This window comes from Ictidomys tridecemlineatus, chromosome 16 (assembly GCF_052094955.1).
Source record: "Ictidomys tridecemlineatus isolate mIctTri1 chromosome 16, mIctTri1.hap1, whole genome shotgun sequence".
In the NCBI taxonomy this organism is placed as follows: Eukaryota; Metazoa; Chordata; class Mammalia; order Rodentia; family Sciuridae; genus Ictidomys; species Ictidomys tridecemlineatus.
Genome location: NC_135492.1, coordinates 27,138,072 through 27,150,756, shown reverse-complemented (window position 1 = coordinate 27,150,756; position 12,685 = coordinate 27,138,072).

Sequence of the window (12,685 nt, the reverse complement as noted above, 5' to 3'; positions counted from 1 at the left end):
TTTCCTGGGATTTTTCACAATCAGGAGTTGGTGAAGGGGTTCCTGTCATCCGCTGTCTGACAGGGTCACAGTGTGGGGGATGCTGTGGCAGGGCCACACAATCTGGAAAGAAAGCCATGGGGAACGTTAAGTGTTTGGTTTATGATCCTCCTGATATGGAGAAGAGGGCCTCCGTCAATCAATAATAAAAGTACATGTTTCCTGAGAATGCAGGAAAATTCCCAGAATGAGACCAAGGACACAATTGAGCCAGGCCCCAAGGTGTGTTTCAATATCTCTCAGGATGCAAACAATAGTGTTATTCCTTAAGAAATTCACAGAGGAAAGATGACCAATCAAAGTTCCCGAGAAAAGCCTAATCCACAAGAAATGTTTATCCCAGGGTTAACAATGTCCACTAATGTCCCCCTCCCTTCCAAAGCCACAATAGACTAGTTACAAAAAAACAGTTGCTGTGCCAAGTGTACAAGGATCACCATATGTAGCTTGCTTAATTTAAGGAAGATTATAGTATTCCCCTTGAGGACAAGAGGCTCATAAAAATACATTCCCCCCATTAACACCCCCTTCTTTGCCTCACACAGGAATTCATGATGAAAGTGGAAAACAAAAAGTTCATATTAATGGCAAATGGGTTGAGGTGCAGAACCTGCCCTTTAGTTAAAAGATTAAAAAGACATGAGATGTGGTGGGCTTTGTCCAAGGGTCAAGGAAACTTTAAGAAAACAGTTAAATAGGTTATATAAAAAAAGGAAATTACTTTGGAAATTAAAAATAGAATAATGTAAAATTAATATAGATATATTTTAGAGTCACTTCGGAATAATAGGCTTTCACTATTTTAAGTGTGTTTTACTGGGACTTTAGATTAAAAGTAAGAAAGCTTACTAATGATTATAGGTGTGCTTTAAAGTTAAAGGTTAATGAAGTAATTATATGTATGATTTAAAGTTAAAAGTTAATAATAGAACAGGAGACATGTAGTCGAGTTGTGTAGCACAGTGTTATGGGCCAGGTTATATAGGCAATGACCAAACAGACTCCATTTTACCCTGAGACTTCATATCATGTAAGAAATGCTTCTTCCATGCTCAGGCTTGGGTCTATTCCTTGCAGAAACAGTTATAGGTCCTGCAGGGAGCTGTCCCTGGCTGGCCAGCTAAATTCTGTCCATTTGGACAGAACTGGGAATTGGTGTGTTTTCTGAGTGACCTGACCCACAACAGTGTGCACCTAGTAATTAAGGTGAAAATGTAAATATTTAATTCTGATTTTCAATGGTTACAGGAAAATATTCTAAACCACATCCTCAATATATCTTAGATAATCAATATGTCAGAGAAGATTGTGACTCTTGAAAAGTATGTACATCGAATGAGTTTTGGACTTTGAGACTATTTATTAACTACCTGGAAAGAGATCAACAAAAATGGTATAAAAATAAAGCCCCCCCCAAGGGCAGCAGATTCTTTTTGAAGGCTACTCAGAACTTGCAATCGCTGTCCTTCAGCACCACATAACAATAAATAAAAATTAAATAAATGTATTGTATCCAACTACACCTAAAAAAAATTTAAAAAATTTAAAAATAGGGACAGAGTAATAGACTGAGACAATCTCAGTGAGTATGTTTGTTTCTCTGTGCACCATGTCGCCCCTTGACCTTTCTTGAAAACATTTCAATATCTTGCTGAACCTCACTCCTCAACCTGGGCCCAGAGCTGTTTTGTGTCATGGTTGAGGCCTCCTTGGTCCAGGTCCCAGAGACACCCTCATGAATAAAAGCAAATCATTGGCCTCAGCCCAAAGGTGAAGGGAGACTGTCCCAAGTCTCCACGGAGTTTCCTACAATGTGAGGATGAAGAAGAGCAAGGAAGAGGCACATGTGCTTGAAAAAGAGTCATGAAGTTTAAAAAAACCCAGAAAGTGACTTGTTCATTGGACACGGGTTAGCAAGGCAGGGAGATTTGAGGGTGGGGGTAATTAAAAATATTTAAGCCATTGAAATGTTTATATCATTCTTCATGTGGGAGGAGAAACGTTTTCTTCAGAAGTAGATCTGAAGTGGAATTTGAGGACAAGTGGTCAAATGTTTAGTCACAGCATTCAGCAGAAATCCTGGGGCAGGAAACACAGAAAATAGGAAGAGTTTGCAGCCCATTCACAAATGCACCCTGTGGCTGGGCGGAGAGATGCAGTGCTTTGACGGACAGCTGAACTCCCAGAGTCCAAGTTCACATTCAGGATGTGATTCCTATTTCCTACTTGGATTCTGAATTCTTTTCTTTCTGTTATTATTGTTTTCTACATTAAATTTGCTCTGAGTGGTGATTGATTTAAGACTCCCATTATAATCTTAACTGCTTTCTGCTTGCTCAATGACCTTCTATGAATCTTCATGATTTTATTTAAATATTTGGGAATTATTTCGCAAGTACTAGATACTGTTTTTATACAAAAATGTACAATGAACTTTTGAAAATATTTTTTATTGATTCTAATTAGTTACACAGGACAGCAGAATGCATTTGGTCACATTCTACAGAGGTGGATTATACCTCCTCATTCTTCTGGTTGCTCATTATATAGAATTACACAGGTCATGAAGTCATATATGTAAGAGGGTAATGACGTCTGATTTATTTTACTTTCAATCTACCTTCATAGCCCCTCCCCTTTTTTCACTCTCCTCTGTCTAATCTAAAGTTCCTCTATTCTTCCCAAGAACCTCACCCTTATTGTGAATTAGATGTTCATATCTGAGAAGAAATCTGACCTCTGATTTCTTGGGACTGGCTTATTTCCCTTAGCATAATATTCTCCATTTCCTTGTATTTGCTAGCAAATGCCATCATGTCGTTATTCTTTTAGGCTGAGTAGTATTCCATTCTGTATATATGCCAAAATTTCTTTATCCATTCATCTGTTGAAGGGCATAGAGATCAGAGATCCTCCGACCTTTGTTACAAAATGCCATTGGGTCTGAAAAATCAGCCTGTACCTCAGAGCAAAGCCTGTCCAAGGAAGGGAGCATGACCTTTGTCCTTGAAAAGACCCACAGAGCACTGCTAGGCATAAGCCCACCCTGCTGAGTTGTTTGTCTGCAAATAACAGGAGATATATGCTGTGCTAGGTGTCCCTGACTCAGTCTAGGTGGGGACCCATAGCTACCCCCTAGCAGCCACCGATCAGCATGAGACAGGAAAAATACCTGGGATGCCAGATGACCCTCCCAGTAGTTTATAGTGGTTGATAACATGTTTCAAAACCATGTAGTTCAGCACCTACAACCATCGTGGCCTAAACCAACCAGTTCAAATGAATCCCCCTCTGTACTAATCAATCAACTTTACCCAACTTGTTCCCACCAGTGAATGTGCTAATGATGTTTTAGAGTTGTTTTATGATTTTCCTGCGGTGTGTGATGATTTGCCAAGAGATGCTATGATGTATGTGAAGTCCCTGCCTTCCCCAAAGAGTGTATAAAATGGCTTCAAACCCTGGGCTAGCGGCCTCTCAGCATCACCAGTTGCTGGATGCACATGGAGGACCAAATTAGCTCCCAATAAAAACCTCTTTGCTACTTACATGGATCTTGGTCTCTAGTGGTCTTTTGAGGGTCCTGAATTCGAGCCTAACACGTCTAAGGAAGATTATTGTAATAAACTTCAATTGGGCATGAATTTTGTTAAATCTTTGTGAATTCTATAATTGTTTTTTAAAAGTCAAATAAATTTTTATAAATATATTTTTTATATTTCCCCCAAAGTAAAAGAAAACAGTACACCACAAATTGACATAAGGATTCAGTGCATTCTTCAAACTTGGTGAGAAATTGACAAGTTCCCTAAAACCCACATCAATTTGTGAAGAAAACCAAAACTATGATCCACTCTTTCAAATACATGGCAAAACTCTGTGGTTCAGCACAGTGATATCAGTTCTTACTTAAAAACTATAGTGAACAAACCACAAAGTTCTAGCCTGAGATTGGATTCTTATAAACCTAAGGGAGTATTTGAAGATGGAATCATGAAAAAAAAGTTCAATATTTCTAGCAATTAGAGAAATGCAAGTTAAAACTATTTCCTCTCACTCCAGTCAGGAGGGCAATTCTCAGGAATACAAGTATCATTAAATATTGGCGAGTAGGTGGGGAAAAGGTTCACTCACTCATTGTTGGTGTGACTGCAGATTGGTGCAACCACTCTGGAAAGCAGTATGGAGATTCCTTAGAAAACTTAAAATGGAACCAACATTTGACCCAGCTATGCCACTTCTCGATTCATATCCAAAGGACTTAAAGATAAGCACACTACAGTGACTCAGCCACAAAAATGTTTATAGCAACTCAATTCACAATAGCTCAACTATGCAATCAGCCTAGTTTCCCTTCAACAGAAGAATGGATAAAGAAAATGTGATACACACACACACACACACACACACACACACACACACATACACACACACACACACGGAGGTTGAGGAGGGAAAAAATAAATGTCTATTTGATTAGATAAAGGGAAATTATGGGAAGGGAGGGGAATAGTGTAGGAAAGAGAGTAAACTGAATGGGACACATTTTTTATATTCCTATATAACTACAGACCAGAGTAACTCCACATCATGTACAACTAAAAGACTGGGATCCTAATCAGAATAAGTTAAACTCCATGTATGTATAATGTGTCAAAATATACTCTAGTGTCATGGAACACACAGAAATGCAAATACTGAAATTACTCGAATTATCAGGAAAAAAAACGAGGGAATTTAGGGGATCTTGAGAGAGGAAAGATGTCTTAGAATTAGACTGAAGGTACAATCAGGAAGCACTTTTAAAATTATTTTATTTTATTTTCTTGGTATGGAGGATTGAACCTATGGGCACTTAACCACTGATCCACATGCCCAGGTCTTCTTTATATTTTATTTAGAGACAGGATCTCACTGAGTTTCTTCAGGCCTTACTAAGTTGCCAAGGCTGGTTTGAAACTCGAAATTCTCCTGCGACAGCCTCCTGAGCTGCTGGGGTGACAGGCATGAACCACTACACCAGAAAGAACAGAAGATTTGATAAAGAGTACCTCATCAGGTTTATAAGAATTTTCTCTTCAAACACCATAAAGAATGTGAAAACAGTCTCTAGATTGAAGCATTCCAAAATCTAGGCATACATCAATATAACATGATTTTACTAATGAATGTTTTCCAAAGGTTATTGATATGCTCTGTGCAAATATCCCCATCTCTGAAATCTGGGGGATCTTAGAGTATGTCTCCACTTGCTGCTCAGGTGACACAATCTGAGGCTAACCAGGACCCTAAGATCTCTGCAGCCCTGTGTTCCTGCAAGAGCCCGGCAGGGTGCGCCCTTCCCACACACTCCACCATTCTCCTGTAGGATTTTTTAATTGGAGGAGGAATGATGGGGTCTGACTCTCATTCATGCTTTCATTGCAAGTGAGGATACAGAACAACTCCAAAGCTGAAACCAAGCCTCTTTTGGACAAGACATCAGAAAGCTAGACTCAGTCCCCTGAAACCTGACCCCTGGCCTCATTTAAATGACTTCTCCTCAATAAAAGGGTTCAGCCTGTGTGTGTGTGTGTGTGTGTGTGTGTGTGTGTGTGTGTGTGTGTTTATTTTCTGAACCTCCTGCGGGATCAGATGGTGTAACTCGGGGATGCATTTGCTTATTGCAGAAACAAAGCCATCCATGTTCCTGGGATGACCACCCAAAACCTTCTTCTTTTTCCTGACTATATAATTACAAGAAAAAAATAAATGTATACACAAGGATCATCAGCTACATTGCGTGACATCACATGCAGGCGTGCACTCCTAGTTAAAAACAAATTGAAATGGATCCAAAATATCTTAAGAACCACGTGGTTACATAAAGTTAATCAATTCTACTGTATTAATTATAGGTTATGCCCTTATCTACAGAAATATCCAAGGACTTTAAATATATTTTCATTGATATATCTTTTCTTTTTTTAAAAAAAATATATTTTTAAGTTGTTTATGAGCCTTTACTTTTTTTATTTATTTGTATGCAATGCCAAGAATTGAACCCAGTGCCTCATGCATGCCAGGCAAGCGGGCAACCATTGAGCCCCAACCCCAGCCCTCATTGATATTTTTTTTTATCAAGGAACAAAGATAATTATTTTTCAGAAATTATTTTCAGAAATTATTTCAAAGTGTAACCAGGAAAAATTCTAAAAGGAATTTCAACAGAGGAGAAGCACACATTGGAGGTCCTTAGAAAAAAGAAATCATTTTTGGGTAAACCAAGATCTTTATATTCTAGATATTTATAATAAAAATATTTTCCTAAATAGAAATATTTTTATATTATTAATTAGACAGATAATATATAAATGTAAAAAAAAGATTTATATGTACTGGAATGACTAAAAGTTTTAACTGATTAATTCAAGGATATTTCAGTCTATTTCCTGATTTTACTCTCTATGCTGATACTGAGCTAATATTTTTGTTCATATTTTGACATGATAAAGACGTATTAAAATATTAAGTTTAATTTCTTTAAGCAAGGTCTTTATTGCCCAATGATTCTTATTGCTTAAGGCAAGGATTAATTTGCGTAAATAAATTCAAATCCTTGATTAAACACTAAATACATTAAACTTCTAACTTAGATTCTAATTTTTACAATTCTCCTTGGAGATTAAATTTGATTGATTCAAAGACTGTCCATTTTTGCATATTTTGTTTGTTGAATCATTTTGAGATCTGGGAATTTTATTAGGACTGAGGTTCTCCAAATTAAAGTTGTATGTTAGTTTTGAGCAATAAAAGTTGCAAACCTTGTAGAAAATTCATGGACATGATAGAAGTTCTCTGATTGGACCTATTATCCATAAAAATATGGTAGGATTTATATAATGCTTAATGACATTTTTAAAAGACAATGGAGAGACACCTGTTTAAAGGCTAATATTCTGAGACAAAGATATGTTGAGACCTTCTCTCAGAAAGAGATTGAGGATTCCTTTTAAATTGTTAGGATGGACCAACTAGTATATATATTGGGAAATTAAAATAATCAATACAAGGTAAATCTGATCATTTAAATACTTGTACTACTAACTATAACTTAAATTGATGATACTATGACTTATGCCAAGTCTTTACTCAATTTTATTAAATAAAGAAAAGGGGGGACACAAGACCCCAGAGGCACACACTAGATCTTACAAAATATTTGATTTTTTTCTTAATTGTAATATTGAGAATCTCAGGGGATATAACTCAGTTTTTAGGGTGCTTTGTTCACATGCACAAGGCCCTGGGTTCAATCCCCAGTACCACCAAAAAAAAAAAAATTGAGACTGCTGCTGAATTTATTGAATCATGTTCACTGCTGCTGAACATGATTCAGTAAGTTAAATCAGGTTTGAAAAGATAGGATTAAAACTTGTCATCATGAAAATGACTGAAAAACCTGACACAGAAAGGTAAATCTTCTAACTGCAGAGTTTACAACCACGTAGCTTTATGAACTTGTCAGGTAAGCAAAAATTATGAAGAGACTTCTATGGACCCATTTCTCAGATCTATTTTTTTAATTTGTTTTTTAGTTGTAGATGGAAACAAAATAAACAATTTTGTTTATTTTCTCATGTGGTGCTGAGGATCAAACGCAGGGCCTCGTACGTGCTAGGTGAGTGCTCCACCACGGAGCCACCACCCCAGCCCTCAGATCTATTTTTAATGTACATTGTAGTGTGGACTGGAAAGTCCACCCATGAAACAAGATTAATTCTACTGAATGTAGTGGTCAGTTATATGTTGATCCTATGGCAAACAGATTGTCTGGGTTTTTATTTGAGGAATAGACACCATAGGAGAAAGCTAAACCAGATAATCATGCTGCCCTTGGAAATTAAGACTATTTATCTGGACAGTTGTCCAAAGAGAAAGATTGTTGAAATAAAATTTTTCTCTATAGGCCAGTTATTTACATAAGGTATCCACCAATGTAGGGTTGCCCTGATCATTCTACAATAGAAATGGGCACCTTTAGTAAGTTTTATTCCTGAGTATTCCTGAGTATTATGCAAATGTCAAGTCAGGACCACTCAAGAGGTCTAGAAATAGTGGATGCATTTAGGCTGGTCTCCTAGAATGGACAAGAACAATTACAGGAGGATGCCTGTCACCTGGAGGTTTTATTGGTAATACCCTAACCCTCAGTGAGATGAAACCCAAAAGGATGTTAGGATGTTTGTGTTCTGCCTTCAGAATATCTACATCACTGACAGACCTAACAGACTCCTTACATGTGAGAATTAAGAGAAAAGATGATGACTATCCTGTAGCCTGTATGAATACAACTCATCTGATGGCATCACTAGTTATTGCCAGCTGATATTTCAGAGCTACGCTCTGCTGAAGTTAAGGTTCAGGTCTGACAAAGGTGCATGCCAGTTAACCAGACCTAGGCCAGCTCTGGTTCTCATGATCTTTGAAGTGACTACTTTAAATATTATCCCTTGCTTCTATGATACAGTCTTTATGGCTCTGTTTCAAACTTACAATATAGGGATTCTCTTAACGTTGAACTTCAATTCCTTCCAAGAGCTTTCATAGTCAGATAAATTCTGATGGAAAAACTAGAACTGAGTTAAAATGCTCTAAAGGCCACTGTGATTAATATTGTGACTGAGCCCCCTGCTCCGTGGTTTGTGGAGAGGCTGAAGCGTCATGCCAAATGAAAATGTCTGTGTTACCATTGCCAAGTGCAAGGCTTTCAAATAAAATAGAGAAAAGATAAAGAATCTTCTGATGAGTGTTTGGCAGAATAATAATAATAATAACAACAACAACAACAACAACAACAACAATAATAACCTGGATCTTCCAAGTTGGTTATGTCCAAGAGATAGTATGTTTTCTACTAATGCCTTTTGTGTTTCAATAGTAGATAATGATGACCTCGGACCAAGAATCCAGTGACTGAAAGATACAATTTCCCAATCGCCTTCAAATATTAAGGAAGAGGAAATATGTGGGGTGCCACTCTGAATGACCCCCTGCCTTCCAGTCCTGAAGCAAGAGGCTCTGATGGATCACTACATCAATCCCTGAAACTCTCTCTCTCTCTCTCTCTCTCTCTCTCTCTCTCTCTCTCTCTCTCTCTCTCTCTCTCTCTCTCTCTCTCAATTTCTGTGAACCCTTAAGGACAGAGGAGCCATCACAGAACCCAAAGAAAAAGGTATCTGTGTCTCTTGTGTGGTTATTTCCTGCAGCCCAGTTCTCCTGGCGTGACCCTGAGTGTTTTAGTGTGAGGAACCAGCAGCCAGTGATGCAGACATAATCCCTGTCCAGCTTTCTGACTCTTAAGCCTGTATGTACTGTGAGCTTCACCCTCACCATGTTGATGTCGTTAGATTTATATCTGCCCTGTTACATTCTATTTTCTTATGTGTTTTTTGAGGGGGGTGGGGACTGGGGATTGAACACAGAGGCACTCAACCACTGAGCCCCAACCCCAGCCCTATTTTGTATTTTATTTAGAGAAAGGGTCTCACCAAATTGCTTATGACCTCAACAGCTAAGGCTGGCTTTGAACTCATGGTCCTCCTGCCTCAGCCTCACAAGCTGCTGTGACTTGAAGTGTGTGCCACCATGCCTGGCCCTCGGAACTACATGACCTGAACTACATCTCTATTGCAAGTTTTATTTTGAGACAGAATGAAGCTAATTGTGGAGGCTGCTCTAGCAGGTTACTGATCTATTTTTGTTATTATTGTTTTTTTTTTTTTTGCTGTTTGTTAATGAAAGTTTCTGATTTTTTTTAAGTGAATAAACTCATTGTAGACCTGGGACCTCCTGAGAAACTGAGGCAGTGAAAAGACCCCCTTGAACCCTTGATTTTTGCAATCACATCAGAAAGTTTACAGACATGTCGCCCTGTAACAGGCATGAACTTTTTGAAGGGGAAGGGGACATTCTCAAGGGCGAGAGTGGGTCCTCTCAGACAGCAGAGGGACCCTGTGCCTCTTCTGCACTCTAGTTTTATTGGAGTCCATGGGAAGTTTCTAGAGAATCCTGCCCAGGTGCACTTTTGGACTTTTGACAGCAGGGTGACATCATACTTTCAAGTCTCGAGGGTCATGGCAACTCTATGTCACCTTGGCCCACGCTGAGCCATTCTAATTGGATTCTTATCCAAAAAATTATCCTTTCTTCCAAAATCTGGTGTGTGGAAAGAGTCACAAAGTCTGTCCCCACATAGTCACTTGGGTTCCTCTTAGAGGGTTTCCTGCCTGCATTTCTCATGCAGATCACAGGCAGTTGGCTGTGGAATGTGACATCTCCTATCCACTTGGGCCAGGCAGAGTTACAGGTAAATTGCTTTTTGGAAATCATGCATGTGCAGGTCAGCAAGGTGGGCCCATTTTAAAGGATTATTCTCTTAACCGTCTGTTCTCACCATTCTTGCCTGTGTTCCCTAAAAGACTAAGAGACACAGGTACAGAAAAATCACAGCTTTTGCTGAAAGTGTGACAGGATGGAACATCTGGGTGAGTAGGCAAGTTGCAGTCAGCATTCTATCCTCTGGTTCACAAGGGTCCCCGCTTTCCACCCCAGTTCCTCTTTGGCAAAGTACTATGGGGTGCACCAACTTCCAGATCTTCACCTGGGTTTCCCTGTGTTCCACTGGGCTGTTTAAAGAAGCATGCTGCAGGGCAGAGTGGCACATGCCTGAAATCCCAGTGGATTGGGAGGTTAATGCAGGAAAACTGCAAGTTGGAAGCCAGCCTCTGCAGCTAAGGGAGGCCCTAAGCCACTTAGCAAACCCTGTGTCAAAGTAAAAAAGATCTGGAAGTTTGGCTCAGTGGTTAGGCAGTGCTCAGTTAAATCCCTGGTATCAAAACCCCCACATATTTTCATATAAAGCAATACACCCTTATTTGTCCCCAACTCCCTTTGTCCTTTTGTGCCAGGAAAGTCTTCTTGGACTGAGTGCATGTTGGACCTAGTCACTTTTGACTTTCCCTGAATCAACACTGTTTCTTTCTCTCTTGGTCAGGGTGACCCCTCCCTGACCTCCTGTGTGTCCAGGGTGGTTCAGGTGCACGGACTCGGGATCTGCCACATCCACAGTCAGGTTACTGTACAGGTTACTCTCCATTTTGCTCTACTTGCCCTCAGGCTGCCTTTCTTATATCTTAATTGTACATTTAATGCAAAATACTATATTCTCACACCCAGCCATGTTTGATATTTTATTTAGAGTCAGGCCCTCATTGAGTTGCTTAGCACCTCATTTTTGCTGATGGCTAGATTCGAACAAGCAATCTTCCTGTCTCGGCCTCCTGAGCCTCTGGGATCACAGGCATGAACAACCATGCTTGGTCTCACCCTCTGATTTGTCAACTTCTTCATTGGATTGATAGTAGCTTGGAGTCACCATCTGGAGTTATTCTCTCAGGCCCATTACAGTTATGCTCACACTCACCTTCTTTGAACCACAATAAAAGGGATGCTCAGTGGCAAAGTGCCCCTGCCCTCAATTCAGTCTCTATCATGGGGGACAATAAAGGCACCTGGAATTCAATTCTCAGCCCTGGTAGCTATGTGTCCACTTTTCTACACCTGTGGGAATACGACTTTTTAAACATTAGCCCCCTTGGCCATGGGCAATATTGTTCGGTAGAATGAACTTGGTCCAATGATCAGGATGTGATAGACTTCACAAAGCCCAACTTAAGAGTAGAGAAAAAAAATTGTACTTAATTTCCAAGAGGGGTTAGACATTACAGGCAGTGTTGGCCCCAAGTGGCAAATTTTTATGGTTTATATGCAGGGTTAATGGGTCCAGGAGAGCAGGGATTTGGTTTCTTTCTGGTTGGACTATCAGGTGAAACCCAGGATGCTGAGAGTGCTGGGTCAGCTCCTGGGGCTATGTTGTTTCCTATGGCTTGTGGCTTTTGTTGAAAACCTTGACATGGAAAGAATACACTGGAGGGGGACTTCCTCCTAACAAAGTGAGGTCAGTCTGTGCAATAGAGTGACATGCGTCCAGGGGGCAAGTGAGTGTGAGTTCACAGACAGGTTATAAGACCACAGATGCCTGAAGCTTAAATCCTACAGATAATACTAAATTCTAGATACAATCTCCCCTATCCATACATGCCTATGATTACCCTTTCTACAAACCTCACAGTCTTTGTTAGCATCTGAAGACAGGGTAAGGACAGGGTTTCCTTGTCTTCCTGGTGTAGCTGCACTGGTCAAAGTTTCTTTCCTGCTTTGCATCATAACCTTATCTGTTTGGTTGTGGGTGAACACCTGACCAGACCTGTGGGGTCACCAGAGTCACATCTCTACAGAAGACTTCCTAACAGTCGAAGTAGAACATCAACACTAAGCCCAAAGCACCCATTTTATTTCCACCCCACATTGCTGCCCTAGAGGATCGCCCTCCTTCCTCCCCACCCTTTCTGCTGGGGAGGGAGCCTTGGGCATCAGAGCCAACCCCAGTTGCTTCCTTTCATAGATCAGGAGCCTCCTCAAAGAAACAGAGGCCAGGAGATGAGGAGAGTGACTAAATAGTTTTCAAATTGTTTTTATTTTTAGTTATTATATATGAGTCATATATATGATATCTTTAAAAAGTGTTTCAAAAATTTGGAGATCG